Source organism: Eurosta solidaginis, unplaced genomic scaffold, assembly GCF_040869045.1.
Source record: "Eurosta solidaginis isolate ZX-2024a unplaced genomic scaffold, ASM4086904v1 ctg00001072.1, whole genome shotgun sequence".
NCBI lineage: Eukaryota > Metazoa > Arthropoda > Insecta > Diptera > Tephritidae > Eurosta > Eurosta solidaginis.
The window spans coordinates 349,095-374,420 of NW_027136959.1; the positions used below are offsets into that span (position 1 = coordinate 349,095).

The window sequence follows — 25,326 nt, forward strand, 5'->3', positions numbered from 1 at the left end:
GTTGGTATTTTGCGGGTTGCCATCCAGTTGTTTTCCCGTAACAGGAATTTTCCAGGATACATTAATGTAGGATTGTGGTGGATAAATTACCCTCACCACATTGTTATTTGGAAAAGGATTTTCAAGCTGGTAAAACGTAAGTATGACAAATTCCTAACGGATTTTGATAATTTTTTCGATAATGGATTTTTTTTTTCTTCGTTTCAGATGGAACCGATGCAACTGCTTCTAGTGTGTTTGGAGACTGGGGAAGAGGAGCCAATCCAGGTGGTGGCGGATGTCCAATACCCGGAGCGGCGGAGGGGCTCCTACATCTGCCACGCGCCGGACGAGTTGGTGTGTGCTCCGGGCCCTGCAGACGCCTCTGGTGGTTAAGCTACGCGGGAGCACCACCGCCTGGTACGCCAGGTTCCATAAGGCGCACGAGAACGTGTTGTGGGAGCCGCAGCCAGCACAGGGTCCAACGCCTCAGGGGGGGTATCGATGTCGTGTGTGCCAACGGCATCTTCGGTCGTTTGGAGGCTTGATTGCCCATCTAAATGGGCATATGCAATTTTACCCGTATAGGTGTTGGAGTTGCCCCAAGCGGTATGCGTCGTCCGCAGCGCTCTCCGTGCATCGCCGTCTTCGCCACTGAAGTGGGTTTCTGTGCCACTCAGTTACGGCTGTGAAGTAATTTAATTTAATATTTGTTGAAAAGAAAAAAAAAAATAAATGGATTTATATTATCCTTCATATGATTTCGGCCTGATTAGTTAGGTTGGGGGGGAGGCTCTTGTGATTTAACCTTGTGTTGTCTTCTCTACTCTTAGACAGACGCAAACAAGAAACGCACCATTTGGAGGTCGAGTTGGGTAACATGGCAACTCTGTCGTTTCTCGTTTTCTTGTATGTATCATACATACATACATACGTTGGTTGAACATTCCAGTGTAGAGAATGAAGCAAAAACAAAAAATGAACCGAAAGATTTATTTTACCGTTTTTGCTTCAATTCATGTAAAATTTACGCGTTGCTGGACACAAGGGTAAGTAGTAAAACATTTTGCAATAATTTTATTTCAATGACTATTTTTTATGTTATTTCAGATTTTTAATTCATTTTTCGTTTATTTTCAGGTGACTGGTTTTTATTTTAGTCAGTAATGTTCCAGCATGCTTACGAAGGTTACATACAGTATGCCTCTGATTATGATGAGCTACGACCGCTGACGTGTGATGGTGTTAACCCATGGGGTTCATATTCGTTAACACTTATTGATGCATTAGACACACTTGTCACCGTGGGTAACTATACAGAGTTTAGACGCATGGCTAAACTCATTGAAACGATTGATTTCGATAAAGATATCAACGTTTCGGTGTTCGAGACAAATATAAGAATTGTGGGCGGTTTGTTGTCGGCGCATATGTTATCGCGACGCGCTGGTGTGGTGCTAGAGGAAGGTTGGCCATGCGAAGGGCCATTACTGCGTTTAGCTGAAGACGTAGCACATCGTTTGCTACCCGCATTTGATACAGCTACTGGCATGCCTTACGGTACTGTCAATTTACGGTATGGTGTACCGCAAGGTGAGACGTCGGTCACATGTACAGCTGGTGTTGGTACATTTCTAGTGGAATTTGGTGCACTTAGTCGTTTGACTGGTAATACAATTTGTGAAGATCTTGCTCTAAATGCTGTGTACGCTTTATGGGAGCGGCGTTCACCAACTGGGCTCTTTGGCAATCATATAGATGTGCAAACAGGTCGCTGGACGGCGCTGGATTCGGGTATAGGTGCAGGGGTGGATTCATTTTTTGAATACTTGGCGAAAGGAGCAATTAGGTTAAATCGTCCCGAGTTAATGGAAATGTTTCATGAGGCGCGCAAAAATATAGATAAATATTTGAAAAAGGATGACTGGTACGTGTGGGCTAATATGTATAAGGGTCAAGTTACTTTACCAGTTTTTCAATCACTTGAAGCCTTTTGGCCAGGTGTGCTAAGTTTATTTGGCGATATACCGCCCGCAATACGCACTTTAGTAAGATATAGTACGGTGTGGCGTAAGTACGGTTTCCTGCCTGAATTCTATACCATACCACTGGGAGAGGCCTCGCCAAATCGTGAGATCTATCCATTGAGACCAGAATTAATTGAGTCAGTGATGTATTTGTATCGTGCAACAAAAAAATCAATTTCTTCTTGAATTGGGCGAAGATATGCTGCACTCAATTGAGTTTAGTGCTAAGACACGTTGCGGATATGCAACGATTCGTAATGTAGTAACGCACGAGAAAGAGAATCGGATGGAATCATTCTTCCTCGCAGAAACTACAAAATATCTGTATCTACTTTTCGATGAGAATAACCTATTACATAATGATGGTGGCGTTGGTGAACGTCAGCAGACACCGTATGGCGAGTGTGCAGTCAATGCAGGATCCGATATATTTAACACTGAAGCACATCCTGTCGACATGTCTGCATTGCATTGTTGCCATGAAATAAAGGCAGATATATTCGATGATCTTGATTTAGATATGTTCACTGATGATGCGCTGCTCCATATCGACCGTATACAATTGAACACTGAATATGAGCAACGTGAAGAGTATACATGTGGAGAGCAGCTAAAAGCGTAGAGCCACAACAACAACAACCAGTTAAAGTGCAATATGCAGGGGAGAATAAAGAAATTTATATCTATAGCACCCGTCGATATCGACGTATTCGATGAGGATGACAATCCAGCAGATGATGTGTTAGTTGAAAACTTTGAACGCATAAAAAATGAACGTAGCGGTACGACTAACGGTGTAGCCCAAGATATGAAATCGGGGTCTTCCAATCATTTAACCGTAGCCGATTTGAATGAATTCTTTAGTATGAAACGGGACGAGTTTTTACATCCTGAATTAGCACTCCACTATGTTGTGGCCTTCATGCGTAATTTTTCGCTCGATGCACATTTAATATCGGGCCTGCAATTGCTACATAATAATATAACAGCAGTTTTGGGCACAGTTGTACAAAAAGGATATGAACGTCGTACTCGTTCACTGTGGGAGTTGTATGAGTTGCAACAGCAGTACGTTGTAAATATACAATTAATTAAAAGGCTGGATATTCTCTCTTTCGATGATAATGATTTTAAAAGGCTTGACCGTGTATTAAGTGCGCTCAACAATCTAACAAACTATACTCCGACCCTAAACAGGAAGGAGAGTGAAGGCGATGATGATTCAGTGCGTTTAATGTCACAACAAATGAAATTATTATATGAAGACTATGAACAGGCGTTAGTCAATACTACTGCTATGCAAGAACTCCTATTGAAAATACTTATAAATGGTACACTGAAAGAACCGCACATTTGTGCCACTGTTAAATGATGCAGAAATACAAGAATTGCGCCAAGAACAGAATGATGATAATGAGCAGAGTTATGCTCAGCCAGCTCTATTTTTACATGTGCGTAGAATTGTAGAAATTAAGAAGCGTATGGTAGAAACTTTTGAACGTTTACAAGCGCTAATGGCTGAAGGTGGCCCACATTCTAGCCATCCAAATGTTACACAATCAAATGAAGAAACAAATCAAGGCACAACAACGACAACCAAAGTTTATCGATCGTTTTGCCTATCGGGAATATTATCCATAACGTTGTTTGCGTATATTATATTGATGTATATATGAGGTAGTTAATAATTTTACATACTTGCATGGAACCTTAAAAGCCACAAAAAAAGGAGCTTTTGATTCTAATATAAGCATAGCCTTAGCTGAAAATATATGTATGTAAGTACGTATATGAATGAGCTATATATTCTAGTTAAAAATAAAGTAATTTAACTAGTTAAAGCGCATAAAGGTGGGCTAGAAAGGAAAAAACAAAGGTAGTTGAAATATTTTTCAGTCGTTTTTCTGCATCGGCAACTAATTTTTTTCGTTTTTGGCATTTATTTTTCAGGCAGCTGTTGCAATTTGTTGGCAGCGTCAAAATTTACTAGTAGTGCTACATCTCACTAATCATAAAGAACGTGTGGAGAAGATTGATTATAGAATCTTCCACTGGCCAGAGTTGGCAGACTACGCTGATATTCAACAAGATTATATACCTTGGCTGTTTGTATGTATTATCGAAAAAAAATAAAAATGTTTATTTGTATTAATTTATTCCTCTATTGCTTTTCTTTGCAGCCAGAGGCATTTGACATTGGAGTTATCCATTCCTACTCAAGGCATCGACTAAGACAACACCTTTGCAAATTGATCAGGCAATACAAAGCATACGGCCATGCAAAACGCCGCCAATTCGGTAATATTTGATTTATTTATTTCTCCCCTTTTTTATTATTTCCGACAATACTTCTGTATTTGAAATGCACAATTGGGAGAGGACGGAGCTTAAGTAGTGGGTACCACTTATATTCCAGCATCGCGGTCCTGTGGTGCGCCCATTCACATCCCGTTCTACATATAACGCTGCTGCCGGAATGGTCGTCCGCGAAATGCAGCGCAGTCCAGATACGAGTGGTGCAGCTTTGTTTGTACAAAGTATCGTGTTGTCGCTGCACTAATAGAAGTTAGTGCTGTGTTGATAAGCTTTGACAGTATCTGCTTCACAGAAGTTACTGGTTATAGGTTCTGTCACTTATTTTATGACTACAGGGGCAAGTGATAGAAAAAAATTGATGACGTGGCACCAATCTTTGTACGAAAGATTTTTTAGCGCAATTTGTTTGAAAAACAATAAATTAACAATTAGTTCGAGTCAGTAGTAAAGCGTTATTAAATATGCTGAAGTTTTAAATAATTTTAGAACTTTGACAAAAAATTTCGAAGGTAAATTTCGAATTCGGAATATTGTTTCGTAGCGGTTGAAAATAAATTGAAACGCATTTAGGTAATGGTTGGGTGTTGATACCGGGTTGCGGTTTCAGCCTTTGGTGCCCCGATTAACTTCTAATCCCCTAATAGCGCCCTGTTAGCCAAGCAACAATCAACTCTTAAAAGGACCTTTGAAGCCTATAGACAAACACTCCCTCTGACTCTTTGAGTTCGTGTGAATGTATTTATGAATGCTGGGGATACATAAAGGGAAGAAACAGAACGCACCAAGTTGTGTTTTCTGCTCTTTGGAAGGGGTCGGTCTCTCAAGGAGCCTCTCATATCTGTCTTGAATGGACATGACTATCGTGCACTTGCGTATTTTTACTGCATGGACCTTAACTTGTTAGTCACAGGAGTCACAGTGATGAGTGTACGTTCGGGTACTTTTAATGCAAAATGCGAAATTGCGAAGCTTGACGCGGTATCCAGTACTGACTTGTTGTTTTCTGGGGTCCTCGCTCTCGGTGAGCGAGTGACCCGGGGTGTTATTTTGTAATTTCTTAAAGAAAATAAGTGTTTTGTGGCAGATCGGTTCGCCCTTCTGCGGTAGGTGTTTATGATGTCCTCGTTATGGGATAACGAGTGAATGGGATGGTTTCTGGGTCTGTTTTAATTCATGGTTGTAGGAACTTTTCATTCCACAAAAAGCGTTTTTCCTTTTTTTTTTTTTGTGATCAACAACGCATCCCATTTTCTCGAAAAATAACTGGGAAGCTTTGCGTCAGTCCGCTACTTCCCCCCACCAGTGGTAAGGGGTAGCATATACTGCGTAAAGATGTAAAAATGACATTAGTCGGTTTTTCCTTGTTAAAACCTCGTTCAAGTCTGGCACTTCCCCCCACCAGTGGTAAGGGGTATCAGATACTGTTCGAAGTAAGGGAAGTATCCACCCGGTGGGATGCACTCCCGCTTTCAACGACCTTTTGTAAGTCTGTTACTTCCCCCCACCAGTGGTAAGGGGTACTGGATACTGCTCAAGGTTAGGGAACTTTTTCCCACTTCCAAAAATTGTTTGACTTATGTGAAATTACGAAAAGATTTTTTTTTTTTGATTGTGGGTTTACATTCACGTTCGTCATCAACTAAAGAGTCCAAAAAATATGTAACGACTTGATCAATCGGGAAGATTTCAGTAGTAGTGATAATAAGTTTGTAAGTTGTGGGGGGAAATGATTCAGTTTCTACTGAAGATTTCGTGATTGATAAGGTCATGTTGGTTTGGTCACTCTTTCAGAAATTGTTTAGAGAACGCCGTACGTTAGACTTTTATTCGAAAAATGCACTATGTTGCCAAAACTCCCTCTACGAGCATAAGTTCAAAGCATTTTGTCACAAGAGGGGGTTGAGTTAATGAAAAGCATTCTGAGATACGGCGCTCTTCAACCCAGTTCCGAAATAGGACGTTTCTGTGCGACTCCTGCAATGGGAATTTTTTTTGAAAAATATTTTGTGATTGGGGTATACTCTACGCAGCCGCCGCTGGCTCTATATTCCGACCCTAGCATGGACAGAAGAGTCCAACTTTTGTGCGCTCCTGCTAAACAAGGAGTTGTCACCCGTTTATGCAGAAATTTCGGAAAGCTCTTGTCCTTTTAAGACTTCATGGAAGGATTCCAGATGAACCTTTAATTTCTCAAATATAACCTTTTCCCCAAATTCTTAAATAGAGACGACGGTTCCGAAAAATCATTTAACATGCTCATTGAACGCATTTCGTTATGGTACCTCCACTAGTTACCAACGATATGTATTCCTTTTGCGTTAAGCGAATCATTTTACTAGTCGAGGGTTTTGACGTTGAACGATGAATTTTGATTTGGCTTAGGTTTCGTAGGTTCATAGGTTTACGAAAGTCCACGATTCCATGGTTTCCGCAAAATTCTATAAGCCGATGTTAACCCATGTTTAGAATATGACTGTCCCTACTCATTAAGTACAAAATCCTGTTGGTCTCGTGCTTTTGGTTGAGTGGATTTATGTTCGGTTGCAGATAGTAGATCTGCTTCCTGGGTCTTGTGTTCAGGGGGCCACGGTTAGTATTGTTAAAAAACCATAGAAAAAAAATGCTTTTTGTTTGCGAGCTTTTGGTAAGCTCTCCCGTGTCTTCGTGCATCTCGCTCCCTTTCCCCATTGCCCAACAGTAGTCAGGTGTAGGATTCCCTCCGGCAGACTCGACACGACGAGACCGGGGGTAGAAAAAAAAGAAAAATAAGATGTAGGATCGCCTTCCGGTAGACTCGCACCATCACGAGACCGGGGTGGTTGATTATAATTAGGGCCTCGGGAGCGACGCAAGCTTAGGGATAGCGGGGCATCACGGCGCGTGGTTGAACGCGTCTTTATGTCCCGAGCTCCCTTTCCCCATTGCCATCGCGTAGTACGCCTTAGGTTTCCCCTCCGGTAGACTCGCACCCTCACGAGACCGGGGGGTTGATGATAATATATGGCTCGGGAGAAACACAAGCTTAGGGATAGAGACACGAAGACGTGGGTTCCTTAATATGCTTTCGATGCTATCACTAACCGTGGGCCTCTAATTGTAGGTAGTCGGGGGAAATAGCGTTGTGGTTTTCTGGGGTTTTGTAAGGCGGAATTTTGCCCCTTACATTTCCTCCTCCTTGTCGTGGGACGGAAGGAGTACCAATTTCGAAATTGGTCTAGTTATTTGTCCCTTGGTTGTCTGGACGTCAACAACACGCACACGGTTGTCAGAGCCTGGGTGTATGTTGACGATCCTCCCCATTCTCCACTCGTTAGGTTGGAGGTTATCCTCCTTGATAACGACCAGGTCTCCGGATTTTAAATTGGATTGTGGATGTTTCCACTTATATCGTTTCTGGATCTCGGTGAGATATTCCGATTTCCATCTTTGGCAGAAAGTATGATGCAAGGCCGTCATTTTTTTGCCATCTGTTGACTATTGAGGCAGGATTCTCGTCACAGTCGAGTTCGGGTGGAGCTAACAGATGCCCACCCACGAGAAAATGGCCTGGAGTAAGCGGCTCCAGGTCGGAAGGTTCATTTGATGATGGACTCAGTGGTCTAGAGTTAAGACATGCCTCTATTCGGCATAACAGGGTCGTAAACTCCTCGAAGGTATATTTATGGTCGGACGCGATTTTTTTATAATGGGTTTTAAAACTTTTTACCCCTGCCTCCCACAAGCCTCCCATGTGAGGAGCACCTGGGGGTATGAAATGCCATGCGAGAGTTTGGTGGCTATATTTATTCATGGTATCGTCCCTCGCTTCCCGAAGAAATGCCTTGAACTCCGATCGTAAGGATCTTGAAGCTCCGACAAAGTTTGTACCGTTGTCGGAGTAGACGTTTTTTGGGCATCCTCGTCTGGATACAAATCTGGAAAAGGCAGCCAAGAAGGACCCGGTACTAAGGTCGTTTGTCGCTTCAAGATGAATAGCTTTCGTTGAAAAGCAGACGAACAAACATACATATCCCTTTGAGGTCCGACACCCTCTCCCTCGGTAGGACTTTATGTCAAAAGGTCCGGCGAAATCTACCCCTATATTTGTGAAGGCCCTGGCAAAAGTGGTGCGCTCCTTGGGAAGTATGCCCATGAGTTGAGTTTGTGCCCGCTTCTTGTAAATAGTACACACTTTACATTTGTGGATGACAGACCTAATCATGGTTTTAACACGCGGTATCCAGTACTGAGTGCGAATAAAGCGCAGCATCAGCTGGTTTTCTCCATGGAGGGAGATCTTATGTATAAACTCAACTAGGAGTCTGGATAGCCTACAAGTGTACGGCAGGATAATTGGGTGTCGTTCGTTGTAGGGCATATCTTTGGATGCGTCAATCCTACCACCAGTTCTGATTATACCATCAGAATCGATAAATGGGTTTAAGGGTAAAATTTCACTCTTCGCATGAATTGGTTTCCCTGACTTCAAGTTGGCATACTCTGCTTGATAATATTTCCCTTGGCATATAGCTATCAATCGCTGTGACGTAGTTTCGATTTCATCAGTTGCGATTGTATGAGACTGTCTATTGAAGGAAACTCTAGTTTTGGGATGTGTTCTGCGGGCAAATCGAAAAATGTAAGATATAACCCGCAGCGCCCTTGAAAGGTCGGAGAACCTGTCAAGGATGTTAGGGTTGTTGTTCACTGACGCTGCATGAACCTTTATCCGCTTTTCCTCAATTGACGTGTTGTATTCGGTGTCTTGTGCTGGCCAGTGGGAATTGTCTTCTTGCAGCCAAGAAGGTCCCTGCCACCACAACGAATTGTCGACCAAGTCAGAGGCAGGTAGTCCTCTGCTGCCTAAATCGGCTGGGTTTGACTCCGAGTTCACGTGAAGCCAGTCCTTGCTACCGACCATGTTTTCACTGGGGCTACTCGCGTTTTAGATAGAAGCAGGTTTGTGCAGACATCAACATCCGTTTTGACACGCATGTAAACGGCTGCTGCATAAGCCTTTTCGGATGCGTCACAAAATCCATAAATCTCGATGTCGGTTCCTGGAGAGAAGTTGACCCATCTAGGTATCCTGATTCTATCGATCTCATGGTATTGGTCGGTGAAAGTTCTCCATTGTTCCAACGTACTGGTCGATACTGGTTCGTCCCAAGCGGTGCCTTCTAGCCAAATACTCTGCATGAGTATTTTTGCCACAATAACCATTGGCGCAAGCCAGCCTAAAGGATCGAAAAGTTTGGCTATATCGGATAGGACTGCTCTCTTCGTAATGTTTTCCGGGTTGTCCAGCGTCCCTGCTTTAAAATAAAATAAATCGGAGTGGGCATTCCATCGAATACCTAATGAACTGGTATCTTCGAATGCCAGGAAGTTTTCATTGAGCAGGTCTGCTTTGGGGATGTCCCTTAGAATGTCCTCTGAGTTGGAGGTCCATTTGCGAAGTGGAAAGCCCGCTGATTGTAGGACTTGACGAATTTCATCTCTGGCTTTAATAGTCGATGTGATCGTATGTCCACCCGCTAACACATCATCTACATACATGTATTCTCGCAGTATGCTAGCCGCTGTAGGGTGCGAGTTTGAGACGTCGTCTGCTAGTTGTAGGAGCGTTCTTATCGCGAGATATGGAGCGCAATTCACTCCGAAGGTAACCGTCTTTAATTCGTAAAGACTAATAGAGTCATTCGGGGAAGTGCGATGCACAATACGTTGAAATTTGGTGTGATTTTCGTTCACCCAAATTTGTCGATACATCTTTTCGATGTCGCTATTGAATACGAAGCGGTATAGTCTCCATCGTAAGATAAGTATGGGTAGATCGGCTTGTAGAACTGGGCCTGGGAGGAGAATATCGTTTAAGCTATTGCCGTTGGCCGTAGGTCTCGAGGCGTTAAATACTACGCGTACCTTGGTGGTTGTACTTTCTGCTTTTACAACGGCGTGGTGGGGCAGGAAGTAATGATCCGAATCGTCGGATGGGATGTTCTTTTTTAATTTTCTCATATGTCCGAGCGTATCATATTCTGACAACACTCGAACATATTCTTTCCCTAAATCTGGATTTTTTATTAGTCGCCCCTCATTCCGGAAGAATTGAGAGCATGCGTGTTTCAGGGACGGTCCCAAATTAATGTTATTAGGGTAATCCTGCCTGAATGGTAGTGATACGGTGTACCTTCCATCTTCATCACGTTTCGTTGTTTCTTTAAATAATTTTTCGCAATACCTTTCATCTTTAGTTAATATTTTGTTTTTTGATACATTTTCTACCTCCCAGAACGCTTTGAGTTGGTTGTCTAACGCAACCTCGTTGTAAAAAGACATAATGCTCTTCGTTGGATTCGGTGCTTCGATACGACCGGTTAGTATCCAACCGAACACTGTCTCTTGGGCTAAGAGTGTGTTTAGCACATTCTTCTTTATACCGCTCATTATAATTTGGGGATATATGTCTCCGCCAAGTATGAGGTCTACGTCTTCGTTGACGTAGAATCTCTTGTCTGCCAAAACTAAGTCTGGGAATGCCTGCATAGTCACTGCGTTGATATGGCAGGATGGAAGATTCCCCGTGAGTTTCGCTAGAACTAGTACGGGTGTAGTCAGGCTGAAGCAGGGATCCACTGGTGAACGTAATTCGATGTTGGATGCTTCTTTCACCTGAGCTGACACCGCATTTGTGATGCCCGAAACATGGGCATGCATTTTCCTCGCTGGCAAATTGATCCTGCGTTTCAGTCTTTCAGTTATAAAGGAGCATTCAGACCCTGAATCAATTAATGCCCGCGCTGAGAAGTCGGTACCATTATGGTGAATGTGTACGCGAGCAGTTCCTAATAGCACGCCTGTGCTGGAATTAGCATGACAGGAATTTACATTCTGGTTCGCAGAAGAATTTGGTTGCCCCGATTCCTGTCTTCGTTGTGCTTGTGCCGAAGTTGTTGGGATATTATCCGCATCTTTGAAAGGATTGCGCGTCGTAGTTTGCTGAACTGTATCCGCATGCAGGAGTGTGTGGTGACGAGAGTGGCATTTGGCACAGTTGTACGAACTGGTGCACCTCGTCACTGTGTGTCCTGGGGATAAGCAGTTCAGGCATCCCCCCGTGGATTTGATGAAGTTGATTCTCTCCACTGGGGTCAGATCACAGAATCGGGGACAATTCCGTAACCTGTGTTCAGCTTTGCACATTTTACAAAAAACTCTTGATGTCGATTTGGAGGTCGGTTTTGATACCTTCGTTTGGAAGGCACCAAGTCCTTTTATGGGGGTTTCGGTTGTATGCCGAGTATTGGCTGGCTTTTGTCCCTTTTGGGCGTTAGTGCCGGTGAAGCTAGACACTGTTTCCAGTGTCTGAAACCTATTTGATAGAAATTTGTCCATATCTTCCCATTTAGATATGCCCATTTTATGGTCTATGCTTTGTTCCCATAGAGCCACGGTACTTTCCGGTAGTTTTGTCGAACACAAATATGTTAGTATTGCATCCCAATTGGATGTGTCGATTTTGTGACACTTGAGGGACGATAGGCAATTGTTTATATCGCTATGTAATTTCTTTAGCGCACTACCACACTCACTCTCTACCTTCTTTAAATTAAACAGAATTTGTAATTGCATGTTGACTAGTATACGCTTGTTTTCATACCTTTCGCACAGGTTTTTCCAGGCCATATCGAACCCATCATTTGTTAGAGGGCATTTTTTTACAATATCTTTGGCCTCGCCCTGTGTCTTATTGTTCAGATGGAATAGTTTTTCCACCCCCTGTAGGTCGGAATTATTTATGTATATAGCAGTAAACAGGTCGCGAAAGGTTAGCCATGATAAATAGTCACCTTTGAAAATCTCCGTGTCGCAAGGAGGGAGGCGGATCTTATGCCCGCGAGGTGCAGCTGGGGGTGCTTGCTTAGAGATAGCACTATTCTCTACTTTTTTAAATTTCTCTGCCTCGGCAGATATTGTGGATAAGCACCGCATATATATTGCATAGGTAGAGATCTTTTTTTTCCGGATGGCCAACACATCATTTGCGTCGACATCTTCTGATCCCATCAGTGAGTCAAACACAGACTTAACCTTCTTCCATAAGGAGCGCAACTCTTCTTGCTGTATCGCAAGAGTGTGCTTATTATGACTTTCCTCCGGAATAAGGCTTTACTGCTGTTCAAACTCTGAGATTAACTCAGCTGATCGGATATATGTTTCCATTTTACAACTAAAACCAAACTAATTCTTTGAACAAAAAAAGAAACAATGCTTTGAAAAGTCGCTTTTATTTATTTATTTATTTCAGATTTGGCCGACTCGTCTGATATTTTTTCAAAAGTGAAGATAGGTAATGGTGTAACCTATTGCCACCCGCACGTATATATATGTATGTATGTATCGGTGTGTGTAAATAAATTTGCAGATTATTTGTGCTGTCAGACAGAGAGCAGGGGGAGTAACACCAATGTGTGCTGTGTGTGGCAAAGGGGGCCACTCGCCACTTCAATCGTCAATTTTATTAAGTGCGCGCGTTGATATAAACTCGACGAAAAGTGTGAAACCGTGAAATAGATCTTATGCAACAAAGAACAAAAAACTGTGTAACAAGATTGATTAAGGAAATTAGTGAAAATAATAGTGACGCAAAAGAAATTAAAATTTGCCGCAGTCAAATGGCGTGAAATTTTTGTGAAAGTGAGGTTATGTGCACCTCTTCCCTGTGATGTGTCTGGAGAGCCTTACCGCTGGTGGGGTGACAGACCAGATAGTCACAAGGAATCTTAACCGACGTTAATGCAACGCGTTTGCACTTATTTTCTTTTTTGGCACTACACAGTTTTTTCACACTTTTCGCGGTTAACTACAATCACGTATGGCACTTTAAATGATTTTTCGCACTTTTTATTTATTGTTTTTAACCAACCAAAAAAAATGTGGCAAGAAATATTGCACTTACTCTGGCTTTTTATGGCGATTTGTATAGTGGTGCTTATGTGGTAAGATGGCTTGATGTCTTGCTGTGGCTTCCGCTCGCTGTCGATTGCTCAGTGATTGACGCTGATGTGAAAATAATACTTTTTTCCCGGATAAATTTTTTATGAGGAATTTTTAAGTGTGTGCGATCAGCTATGATTTTAATGTCACCAAAAGAATTTTACCACCAAAGTGTACCACCAAACGTGTATTTCAGCTTCTTAAAAGAATTTTACCATCAAAGTGTATATAGAAGATTTTGTGTGGATGTGGACTGTATATAGGCGCTCTGTTCTAATTCCTGGTGAGAAGGACCAAATGTTCGGCCTGAGTGCGTCGTAAACCGGCAGTGGGTAGGCGCACAAGGGTCGATCTCGCTCAATGGATGATGCGCTCAAAAGGAAATAGAGAAGAACACGGGAGGAGTTTCCTCGTTATAAAAATGCACTTTATTGGGTAGAGGTAAAATAAACTTGTTACAATATTACCTGAATATGCTGGAACACAGTGGAGATCGCTGGCGGCAGATGTTAGCTGGTTGGCTGTTGAAATCAAAGAGGCCGGTTGTATAGCAAGCCACAACCGTTGGCCCGCAAAATCCTCCGTTTTGGAGGGGAAAGGCACCCACTCATCAACCCCGACATGCATATGCATGAGTGCTGACAAAAACCACACATACACGTGCATGTACATGCAGACACATGCATGAGGGTGATGGTGTGGGTGGTTACAAATTAATTCGAGTATCGAGTATCGATTTGCAGAGTTGCATTGGGGGGGGGGGGGGGGGGGGGTCGCAATCAGATGCGGAAAAGTTAGGCATCCTGCCTAAACACCAACTTTTCTGCTTATTTTTCAGTTTGGAGTAAGCAGAACTTACGGCGCTGGTGTGCAGGCCGATGCTTTCAAAGTCATCAGCATACAATAATAATCAAACGCTTCTTCGGAATATTGTTCCAGAGCGGTTAAGTTTTACAGCTAGTATAATTTTCTCCAGCATCAAATTAAGGAAATCACACGATAGGGGGTCACCCTGTAGTGTAGTTTCGGAAGGCTCACAGAGGTCCTTCCCAATTCTGGCTAAGCTGATGGTAAGTCTCAACGTCATTTTGCACAGCCGTATACGTTTTGCGGGGAAACAAAATTCAGATAGCAGCATATAGGCAGCTCCCTTTTATGCTGTCGAAGGCGGCCTTAAAATAGACGAAGAGGTGATGTGTGACAATGCGCAGTGTGAAAATTTTTTCGATGGTAGATTTACCATGTCTGATGCTGCTTCAATCTTTCTTACAATACACTTGAAAGGACCTTATATGCGATATTAGAAGGCTGATTTCACGATAGTTGTCGCAGTTTGCAGGATCCCTTTCTTGTGGAAGAGCAAAGAGCAGTTAGATTAAATGCACTCGTCCGACCATATTTTGCAAAGAAGCTGATGCATGCGCCTTACCAACTCCTCGCCGCCGTATTTGGATACCGCTGCAGGCAATCCATCGGCGACGGGGACCTTGTTGTGTTTTAATTTGGTTACTGCTATTGACTTCGTCATAATCGGGTGGGGAGTATTAATTCTATCATCATCTTTTCGGGATCGGATTCATCAACTCTGTGCGGTACATCGCCGTCTCCATTTAGTAGAGCAGGGAAGTGTTCCCTCCATAATCTAAGTACTCTTTCGACAACGGTTACAAGGTCGACGTTTTCGTTCTTATAGGTGTTTCCCCCGGACTTAAAACTGGTCCTTACGCACCGAAAAAAGAACTAAAAGCCTAAAATTACAGTCCACAAAGCAGCACAATTTTGCCTACTAGACAATTTGCCGAAGGATTTTGCCTACAAAAAATTTATTTGCCACAGCAGATCACAGCAGCCAAAAATTGACAAGGAAAAAGTTTGAGTTTTTTATATTGTACATAGGTGACCAGAGCCACAGCATATTCGTCAACCACAGCACAGCTCAATCAACTTTTCTTACGACAAACTAAGAAGTAAGTGTTATATTTCTTGCCACTTTTTTTTGAGTGTTGTTTTTTTGCGAAATAAAGAAGAAACCCGTGTAGTGCGCGAAAAATTAAAATCAGGAAAAAAAAAGTGAAAACAGTGAAGTTATTTAGTGAGCACCAATTTATTTTTCTATTTTCAAAAGGTTAAATCACTCGGTTTGTTAGCCTTTATTTCAGTCCTTGTGATTATCTGGTCTATCCCCCCACCAGTGGTAAGGTTTTCCAGACACAACACAAGGAAGAGGGTAGCCTAACCTCACTTTCCGCACCATACTAAATGTTTTTTGAACATCACAAACAACAATTAAGTTCAATTTAATTAATTAATCCGGTGCTCACTTCACTTTTTAAACACTTTTTACACCTTTTTTGCGCTTGTTTTGCAATATCGCACGCACTTTCACTTTTTCAAAAATACACCCATTATCTGTGGAGGTGGCGAGTGGTCCCCCTTTTTTTGTTGTTGCCGCTGAGACAAAAAGTCTGTAAATTAAACCTTTTTGCTGTCATCGCTGCTGTGACAAAAAGTCCATAAAGTAAACCCTTTTCATGTCGCTACTCTGACAAAGTCTGCAATAAACAAAATAAATAATAAACTTCGAATTTCAATAGTGTTTATTTACGGCTGGGCAGGTATTTTTACTCTAAAGAGTTCCATTTCTATAATCGGCAATTTTCTCGTTAATAAACGTAAATAAAACAATGGAAACCTACATCCGTTTAGCAGAATCAATCACAGAGTTTGATAAAGATTACAGCCTTATTCCGGAGAGCGACCATAGCAAACACACCCTTGCAATACAGCAGGAAGAGTTGCGGCTCTTGTGGAAGAAGGTAAAGTCTGCGTTTGATTCGCTATTGGGATCTAATGAGGTGTCAGCGGATGACGTTATGGCGATCAGAAAGAAGCAAAAGGCAGCATACGCAATCTACGTGCGATGTTCAGCGTCTATATCTGCTGGGGCAGAAAAATACAAGAAGGATGAAAAGAACGTCAACCCTGAGCAAGACCGTCATGGGCATAAAATTCGCCTCCCGGCTTGCGACACGGAAGTTTTTAAAGGGGATCATCTGTCTTGGCCAACTTTTCGCGACCTGTCCACGGCAATATATATAAACAATTCCAGTTTGAAAGGGGTGGAAAGTTATTCCATCTCAACAACAAAACGCAGGGCGAAGCAAAAGATATCGTAAAAAAATGCCCTCTCACAAATGAAGGTTTCGAGATGGCCTGGAAAAACTTGTGTGAAAGATACGAAAACAAACGTATCTTAGTTAACACACAACTACAAATTTTATTTAACTTAAAAAAGGTAGAAAGTGAGTGTGGCAGTTCAATAAAAAAGCTGCAAAATGATATAAATAATTGTATTTCGTCCCTCAAATGCCACAAAATTGACACTTCCAATTGGGATGCAATCCTGACTTATCTCTGCTCAACCAAGCTACCAGAGAGCACGTTGGCTCTATGGGAGCAAAGTATAGATCATAAAATGGACATATCCAAGTGGAAGGATATGGATAAATTCCTGTCTAATCGGTTTCAGACACTTGAAACAGTGTCTGGTTTTACAGGGATGCCACTTCGAAAGTGCAAAAACTAAACGCGGCGCGACAATCAACAGAACCCCCTACGAAAAGACTTGGTGCCTTTCAAACAAAGGTATCCAGACCGACGTCAAAGGCAATGTGTAAAATGTGCAAGTCCGCAGAGCACAGATTACGAAACTGTTCACGCTTTTGCGAGTTAACCCCTCCAGAAAGGATTAAATTGATGAAATCGACAAGGGGTTGTCTGAATTGTCTATCCCCAGGACACACAGTGACCAGATGGACCAGTACCTACGACTGCAATACGTGCCACTCTCGTCACCATACGCTCCTGCATGCGGATACCCTACATAAAAACACCACCTACAACCCGCCCCAAAACTCCTACGATAATAGGCGCTCTACTTCTAGACAGGCATTAGCGAGACAGGAATCAGAAAAACCAGGTTCAAACGGGAACAAAAATGTGACATCCTGTAATACGAATTCCAGCACAGGTGTGCTATTAGGAACTGCTCGCGTACACATTCACCATAATGGTACCGACTTCTCTGCACGGGCATTAATTGATTCAGGGTCTGAATGTTCCTTTATAACTGAAAGACTGAAACGCAGAATCAATTTGCCAGCGAGAAAAATGCATGCCCAAGTTTCAGGCATCACAAATGCGGTGTCAGCTCAGGTGAAAGAGGCATCCAAAATTGAATTACGTTCACCAGTGGATGCCTGCTTCAGCCTGACTACACCCGTTCTAGTCCTAGCCAAACTCACTGGGAATCTTGCAACCTGCCATATCAACGCCATGACTATTATGCAGGCATTCCCAGACTTGGTTTTGGCAGACAAAAGGTTCTACATCAACGAGGCCGTAGACCTCATACTTGGAGGAGACATATATCCCCAAATTATACTGAGCGGTCTGAAAAAGAATGTACTAAATACCCTTTTGGCCCAAGAGACAGTGTTCGTTTGGATACTAACCGGTCGCATCGAAGCACCGAGTCCAACGGAGAGCATCATGTCATTCTACAACGAGGTTGCGTTGGACAACCAATTAAAAGCTTTCTGGGAGGTAGAAAATGTTCCCAAAAACAAAATGATTAATGAAGAAGAAAGGTATTGTGAACAATTATTTAAAGACACAACAAAACGTGATGAAAGTGGAAGATATACAGTTTCGCTACCATTCAGGCAGGATTACCCTGAGAACATTAAATTAGGACCGTCCCTAAAGCGCGCATGTTCACAATTCATCAGAAATGAGGGGCGATTACTGAAAAACCAATATTTGGGAAAAGAGTATGTTCGGGTGTTGTCAGAATGCGAAACACTTGGAAATATGAGAAAAATTAAGAATAATATACCATCCGACGATTCGGATAATTATTTGCTGCCCCACCACGCCGTTGTAAAGGCGGAAAGTACCACTACCAAGGTGCGCGTCATCTTCAACGCGTCAAGTACGACGGCAAATGGCACTAGTCTAAACGACATACTCCAACCAGTTCCAGTACTCCAAGCAGACTTGCCCATTTTAATTCTACGTTGGAGACTGTACCGCTTTGTCTTTAATAGCGACATAGAAAAGATGCATAGGCAGATTTGGGTGACCGATAATCACGCAAAATTTCAAACAATTGTCCATCGAACATCCCCCAACGAACCCATCAGTCTTTACGAACTAAAGACTGTCACATTTGGTGTAAACTGCGCCCCCTACCTTGCGATACGGTCACTTCTACAATTGGCTGATGATGTAGAAAATACGCACCCAATAGCATCGGGTATATTACGAGAAAGTATGTATGTCGACGACGTTTTATCTGGAGGGCATACAATAGCGTCAACCATCAGAGCAAGAAACGATATTCGCGAAGCATTACACTCAGCTGGCTTTCCATTGCGCAAGTGGACATCAAATTGTGAGGAAATCCTTCAGGACATCCCCAAAACGGATCTGCTCAGCGAGGACTTCCTAGCGTTTGAAGAGGCTAGCTCGGTGAAGGCACTCGGAATACGATGGAACGCGCATTCAGACATGTTTTACTTCACCGCAGGAGCTTTGGAGAGTGGCGAGAACATCACCAAACGCGTAATCCTATCCGCTATAGCCAAACTTTTCGACCCTTTAGGCTGGCTTGCACCAATGGTCATAGTGGCAAAAATACTAATGCAGCATATCTGGTTAGAGGGCACCGGGTGGGACGAACCTGTCTCCCCAACTATCTTAGAACGGTGGGAAAATTTCACCCAACACTATAACGAAATAGATAACATTAGGATACCGCGATGGGTAAATTTTACGCCCGAGGACGACATCGAAATACATGGTTTTTGCGATGCATCGAAAAAAGTATATGCAGCAGCAATCTACATGCGCGTAAAAAGGGATGATAAAATTTTCACAAATCTCTTGCTAGCCAAAACCCGAGTAGCCCCAGTGAAAACCATCTCACTACCACGTTTAGAACTTTGCGGCGCCGTGCTGCTCGCAGAAATCATGGAATCAATATTCCGAAACATTCATTTGGGGCCAGCAAAATTTCACCTCTGGACGGATTCAACCATCGTGCTCGCATGGATAAGAAAGCCACCCTGTTCTGGTCAACCTTCGTCGCACACCGAATCACTAAGATCATCGATATGGTCGGTAGAAAGGACTGGCTTCAAGTGGACTTGGAATCTAATCCAGCGGATCTAGGAAGCAGAGGACTACTTGCATCAGAGTTGGTCCACAATTCGTTGTGGTGGCAGGGACCTTCTTGGCTGCAAGAAGACAATTCCCACTGGCCAGCACAAGAGACCGAATACAAAACGTCTGTTGAGGAGAAGAGGGCACAAACATATGCCACGACAAGGGTAGATCAGGTAGATATTCTCAACCGTTTTTCAAATTTACCCAGGGCTTTAAAGGTTCTATCCTATGTTAGGAGATTTTATAAACGAACTCACCAAAAAACTAAAGCAATGTTCCACGCAAGGTCGTGTATAATCTCAACCGATGAGATTAAGGCAACGACTCAAGCATTAATACGAGTCTGCCAGAAACAATTTTACGGGACAGAATATTTAAAATTGAAAAATAGGGAACCTATCGATCGAAAGAGTGAAATACTGTCACTCAACCCATATATCGACAAAGATGATATTATTAGAACAGGGGGGCGTCTAGGGGCGTCAAAAGACATGTCATACAACGAGCGTCATCCGATCATCTTGCCTTACAATTGTAGGCTGTCTCGCCTTACAGTTATGATGGCTCATCATGACTCCCTTCATGGCGAGAACCAGCTCATGCTCCGTCTCATCCGAACCCAATACTGGATACCGAATGTCAAGACCATGATCAGAGCCGTCATCCACAATTGCAAAACCTGCATTATTCAGCGAAAGCAGGCACAGTCCCAACTTATGGGTACCCTTCCCTGCGAACGGACTACTTTTACCCGCGAGTTCACCAATACCGGGGTAGACTTTGCGGGGCCTTTCGACATCAAAAGCTACCGCGGTAGAGGATGTCGACTGTCAAAAGGCTACGTATGCCTTTTTGTCTGTTTCTCCACTAAGGCCATTCACTTAGAGGCCACTAGTGACCTCAGCACCCAATGCTTTCTCGCAGCCTTCTCGCGTTTTATCGCGAGAAGAGGATGTCCGAAGACCATCTACTCCGACAATGGTACAAACTTTGTCGGAGCGTCAAGATCTTTACGATCCGAAGTTAAAGCCTTCCTGGCAGAAAGCCGAGACAAGACAGTCTCCAAGTACAGCCAACAAGGATTAACTTGGCATTTTATTCCCGCCGCCGCTCCACATATGGGCGGCCTGTGGGAAGCGGGATTGAAGAGCTTCAAAAGCCACTTCAAAAAGGTCGCGTCTTCCCATAAGTATACTATGGAGGAGTTCCAAACACTTTTGTGCCAGATTGAAGCGTGCCTCGATTCGCGCTCTCTTAGTCCAGGGTCAAATGACCCAACGGATCTGGAACCACTAACCCCAGGACATTTCCTAACCGGCAGCCACCTGCTGGCTCCACCAGAACCAGATTCCAGTGAGAGCTCTGCCTCGATGATCAATCGATGGCAGAAACTCAAAGCCCTCCATCACACTTTCTGCAAACGATGGAAGGTGGAATATCTATCCGAACTTCAAAAACGAGTGAAGTGGAAGCATCCCAAAGAAAATATAAAAGTGGGAGATCTCGCTGGCCTCAAAGAGGACAACTTATCTCTCTCCCTCCTTTCCGAACTCCACCTCCCTATCAATAATCCACCAACAACCCAGCTCTCGTTCACCCGAAACGAGGCCAACCAATAACCTACCGCAGATCCGCTATCTGCCAAAGAACATAAAGGCCTTCGGCCTATTTTATTTACAATTTTCAAGAAGCAACCCCAATTCACTTGTCATCCCATTACGACTTCTTCATCAGCTGGCTTTTCGGGAGCTGAGCGTTGAACTCGAGTCTCCAACATTCGTATCGGTGCAAGCCTTTTTGGCTGCTAAGCCATATGAACAGAAAAGCCTACCGCAGAAGTGAAAACTCATCTGCCCCAGATATTAGCATTGGTTTATAATTTTAGAAATCCGAATTAAGCCAGTCCAAATATTTATGAAAAGCACCTGACTATTCCAAACTTCGAATGAAAACCCCCACAACTTTCAAATAATTTTGGAATTCTACGCATTCAGCTTAATAGCGCATTAATTTTGCGTGCAAGGAAATGCATGCATGCCTAAATGCCATCCGACTGCATGCAGCGTCGAAACATTGGTTTTTGTATAAATTTAAGAAATATTAGAAATATTTTTGGGCGCGTATTAAAAGTCGACCTTCTGTTCTACTAATCCCGTATGTCCGGACGATTCGTCTCCATTTGAGAATTTGGAGAATATGTTTTGTAGGTGGAATATTATGTATATTCGGACCTCGTGAGGTAGTATCAAAGAACGTATTCCGAATATTCTAAATTCACGGTTTATCCGGAACGCCTCCATGAATACTTAACGGAAGAGTGCTTTCCGAACTTTCAGAATAAAAAGGTGAATACTCCCTGTGTAACAGGACCGCACAAAAGCTTGACTCTTCTGTCAAAATCAAATTTATAACTACCAAAGATACTTGTCTACTACCATTTCACTGAAGGGGATTGAATTATTCCCCGGTTCCCTACTTCGTATAAGTAACCCGTCCAGATTGCACATCGAAGAACAAACCTCTAGTAATTGAATCAAACTCACCCACTCACTGAGACTGGTTAAAGCTGTTGCTGCCACACTAAGAGGTTGTTTCGGTGGCACCCAATAAAACTTCCAATATGCCCACAATGCTTGAAGTTACGCCGTGCTCCTTAGATCCATTGGATCCAACAGCACAATTTACTATTCTTGAAATTGAAGCAATTTTTTCATGCACTTAGACGTTTACTTGCGAGTAGTTGAATATGCCGCATTTTCAACTTTACCAGGCTTCCGCGAAATTATTGGCCCTAAAATTGTAGCCGCTCTACGCCGTAAAGGTTTGGCAGTGACATATGCTGCAATCGATATGATAAACTCACTATTGCATTCAGTGAATCATTAACTGCTAATGATCATTGCAACAACAAGTTTTTTCAATTAGAAGAAAAGTTTTCTAAGCGGGGTCACCCCTCGGCAGTGTGTGGCAAGCGCTTCGCGCGTAATTCTGCCATGAGAAGCGCTCAAAGAGGGCTCATCTGCCTTGCAGATGCTGTTCAGAGTCGGCTCAAAAGAAGAGGAGCACGACACAAATTGAGAGAGAAGCTCGGCTTAGAATCTCTTCCGAGGTTATCGTGTCTTACATTATTTATGTCTATAATTGCGCATTTCACGAGAGAGTATTCATGCACAATTTTAAGATTTGGATTGTTTTCATGGTTTCCACTATAAAATTTGACCGCATACGGCTAATAGGATACCTTTGAATTGCCAAAATTATTTCTTAGCAAACGGCTCTTAATACCGAACAGTGATTACTCGAAATTGCATTTCATTAACATTTGCGCTATTAAATAAGAAAACCTTATAAATATTCGACTTCATACTCTGGCCCACGGTGTCACTAAACTCCCATTATTTAAACCCTCGGCAAGAGACTTTCCTCAGCCTCTAAAAGGGCCTGCGACCTTTGTGGAGCTGTAGTTGTTGAATTTGTTTGTCCAGATTTTTTAGGATCACAACCATAAGAATATTGATGTAATCACTTAACCTGCTCCTCCAGCAAAACTTAACGTTAAATTTAAAATCAAAAATATATAGTAAAGCTACACACGATATAACAATTGCGAATGATGTGGCAAAACCTTTTAATATATTATCAGCATATTTAACAACGACAGCAACAATTAGGCCACCACCAGCTTTTTAAAATATTAAATACCTAATAAATAAATCACAACCTAAGAAGAAACCATCTTTCAAAATTTGACGTCCATCATTAACGAAACATGTTAGTATACCGAATGGTGTACTCAATGAACTTCATCGTACATTACGCATCCCTACCGAAAAGTGAGCAAGAGAGCCCATATATATCACCAACTGGTAAGTAAGTTGGTAAGTAGTTGTAAGACTTTGCTACAGAAACACCGCTTAGTGAATAGTGCGCTTGCTGAGGAGTTAAAAGTTATTCACGCATTCTTACAGAAATCATATACACCCGAAGAGTGGGAAAAGGTGTCACAAACATCACAATAATAATAATACAATACATAAGCAGCAGCTAAATTTAAAAGGCTGAAACAGTGGTAACAAAGAGCTGTATATCTGCAGATAGATATCGTTACTGTAAGCTCTCGGCTACTTAAAAATGAAAGTTTACTAGCTGCTGCATGCACACCCATACATACCTTATGTATATCTATGACAAAAATCAAATGCGCAATAAAATACGCATGTGCAACAGGGTTGGAGTAGCTTAAATTTAAAAGAGAGTAACAAATTTAGAAGCGTTCATATAAAATAGAAGCTTTTGTATTTATGCATATATTTGTACAGTAGTGATAACCGATCTACAAACCAAAAGTCAACAGGTAACCTAATTAACATACAATATACGAATACACTGCTTTTACTTAACACAATCCAATCAAAATCTTAACATGGCGAACCCGATCCCCGTAGTGTGTTGAAAAACAGTATTGGATTGTTGGTGTATGAAGTAACAAGCCAGTTGTTTGGGATCGCTATATTTGCACAAAGGAGCTTATTCTTAACGTAAATTGTATGTAGCACGAGAATTAGCAAATAACCGAATATCACCGAGCAACGTTTTTGCTTGTTTCTCTTAAGTGAATTATTTAAGCACGACCCAAAAATGAAACAGTTTGAAATTATTGCACCTGGTAAAGTTATTTTACATGGCGAGCATGCTGTTGTATATAAAAAGCCAGCTTTAGCTGCTTGTGTTGGTATTGGCACAAGATTGCAATTTCGTCCAGAACCCGAAACAAATGTGGGTTTATTTCATTTGGATACATTGAATTTCGCTTTCGGAATTCAATTGCAGCAGCTTAATGATTTTGTCAATGACTTTCGCATCAAGATGAACCAGGCAAATGTAGCTTTTGGCGTATTGATCAAGATAGTGGCGCAAAATTGATTGATCATAGCTATAAGAAGTGTCGTCAACGATAATATGGTATAGCTATGCTCAATTGATTGTACAGGCAATATCGGCAGCGCCGAATAAACAATTGACATTATCGGGAATTTATTCATTTATTGTAAAACATTAACCATATTATCGTAAAGAAACCAATAAAGGTTGGCAAAATTCTGTACGCCATAATCTCAGTTTGAACAGGTATTTCATTAAAGTTGCACGCTCTCAAGATGAACCAGGCAAATGTAGCTTTTGGCGTATTGATCCTGATAGTGGCGCAAAATTGATTGATCATAGCTATAAGAAGCGTCGTCAACGCAGCAGCCAGGGCTTTCGTCCATCGTATGGCATGCCACGTTGGACACCAGTCTCACCGAATCACATGGATAACTCTCGTGAGAGTTTACCGTTTCAGGATTTCGTTTTACAATCGACTCCTGGATCGCCGGGCATGTCAATTGAGCAGGGTGCTGCTGATGGTGATCTTATGTACAACAACACTTCTAAGAATGTGCATCAACCGACGGCAAACAATTCTCACAATCAATACAAAAGCAGCGGTAGCCGATACTATGTTTCAAATCAAAATTCAGCTATGTCCGGTGGACAGCACCATCAACACCTTAACAACAACAACAACATAATGACAGTGGCATTATAAGCAGTAATAATAGCAGTGGAAATGTTGTTGGTGCATTGATTGCACTAAAACGTAATCACGCATTGGCAGCTGGCGCTCAGCAGCATCAGCAGCAACAACAACAACAGCATCATCATCAATAAAAAGTGCAGACACTGCATCCGGATATTATTTAGGAGGAGATGCCAACAGATCATATTGGCAATATGAAAATGGGTGATGAATATATAC

General features: G+C 42.4%; 1 protein-coding gene and 1 pseudogene across 1 annotated transcript in view; both read left to right on the top strand.

The window, feature by feature from the left end:
- The window catches only part of Eph (Eph receptor tyrosine kinase), a 353,257-nt gene that overhangs the window by 277,809 nt on the left and 50,122 nt on the right, over positions 1–25,326 (top strand). The window lies entirely within an intron of this gene.
- LOC137235861 (uncharacterized) lies at positions 1,146–22,415 on the top strand (annotated as a pseudogene).